Genomic DNA, 2100 nt, shown 5'->3' on the forward strand with positions numbered 1-2100 from the left:
TATAATATAATTAAACTAGCTGTTCATTGTATATCTACAGTGGTCCCATTGGACACAGCTGCCGTTAAAAATGCCTGGATAACAAAATATCAAGTGTGAATATGCACATTTCTGCACCAAATAGAATAACAAATGCTTGAAATTTTTTTTTTTTTTGCTGAATGTGTTCGAATAAGCTGGTATTTTGGTGATTTTTTTTAAGTTGACGTATAACTACAAATCACACAGGTGAATTTCATCACATTATTTATGAACATGTTCCACTATTACACAAAAAGTCACACTGTACTTTTTATGTGCCAGTGCAGATCCAGAACGCAGTATCTGTTAAAAAGGAATGATTTGTGGTCAACAGTATTTTCTGAGTGAGGACAATAAATCCTGAGTACAATGAATCCTGCGGTTGATGAGTGTAAGGTAATAAATGACATCACACACACACACACACACACACAGAATGTCTGGACCAGTGTGTGTTATGCAGTTATTCTTCAGTTTTTGACTGCTGGATGCGATTCAAGCACATTTTCATTAGCCTACAACAGGGCTGTCCAAACTCGGTCTTGGAGGGCCGGTGTCCTGCAGAGTTTAACTCCAACCCTAATTAAACGCACCTGAACCAGCTAATCAAGCTCTTACTAGGCATAGAAACTTCCAGTCAGGTGTGTTGAGGCAAGTTGGAGCTAAACTCTGCAGGACACCGGCCCTCCAGGACCCAGTTTGGACAGCCCTGGCCTACAATGATTGGGTTGTTCTGTAAATTACATTTCAGTACTTCTTGTAATTTTTCTTCAAAGACTTTTTCAAACGTTTGGCACAATTCGTTTTTGTTGTGGGCAGGTGAAGTAATAATTTCCAGAGCTTCTCTTGGCTATGAAATAGCACACTACCATGCTATATTTACTATTCACTGTGCACAGTATGCATATGAATGTAAAGCATTTAACAGTGCATGCACATTGCATTTAGATAGCTACTGTTTCCCACAATGCAATGCACTCAATGTGACCTTCTGTTTCCATTGTGATGAACGAACTTAGTAAAACTAAAACGTACAGTCAAACATTAACATATTTGCAAGGTTAAAGTGCAAAATAACCATGTTTAGATGATAATCAGCATATACTCACTGAATTAAACACGCAGCGTGAGGAACAGCTCAACAGCTATCATTGCATGCTGCATACTGTTTCTGCATACTTAAAACAAAACAAAGCATATAAGTGAAAACCTTATTAGCCCTGCAGGAGAAATAGTTTGTAGTTGTATATGATTTAAATGTCATTAACTATTGCATCAATGCTGTCATGATGTTTGTTCAGACATTACAGCATGAATATAATCATGTTGTTTGTTGGAGACATTCGTTTAAAGCAACATTTGTCATAATTGTCCATGATGTCATCAAAACACTTTGATCCAGGATGAAATTAGTAACTATTTTAGGACCCTAATAAGAGCAGTTGACAGATAACAGTGTTTGTGTTGAACATGATGATGTGACGCCTTTCATTTCTGCATGGTTGACGTCGTGTTCTGGTTTTGTTTCTGCAATTGTGGAGAAAGTCAAACCGTTTAGTGTTTACTGCAGAAATACTGTGCTAAAATCTTCAAAAAAAAACAAACATTTGACCTCAATATGGGTCACGAGGAAAAGGTCTGTTGTGTTTTACGGCTCTTATGTGAGTGTTTTAGCTTGTTTGCTTTTCAGAATCTGCAGTAAAAGCTATTTGCAAGTGAGTCACAATGTTTGTTCTTAGTAAGAAAAATGGTTTAACCACAAGTGCACAAAAGATCAAAAGCAAAGACATATTTCACTCTGTATTGACATGATAGATATATGAGTTGGCAGCACATTATAATGCCGTCTGACAAAACCTTCACAAATCTCATATACTCAGTATTCATCTGAAGATGATCTGTAACTGTCTTCAGAAGTTCCTCATAGTGAAAGTCACATGGAAGTTTCTTCATTTCCTGTGGCTCTCAGACAGCGGAGGCCTTTTAAAGACACAAGTGTTTCTCCTGCATTCTCCACGTTCTCTCACATCCCTGAGGATCTCTGCTCTCAACCCTCCATGATCCTGGAAACAGAAGACT

Source organism: Sinocyclocheilus anshuiensis, unplaced genomic scaffold (genome assembly GCF_001515605.1).
Source record: "Sinocyclocheilus anshuiensis isolate Anshui unplaced genomic scaffold, SAMN03320099.WGS_v1.1 scaffold552, whole genome shotgun sequence".
Lineage (NCBI taxonomy): Eukaryota > Metazoa > Chordata > Actinopteri > Cypriniformes > Cyprinidae > Sinocyclocheilus > Sinocyclocheilus anshuiensis.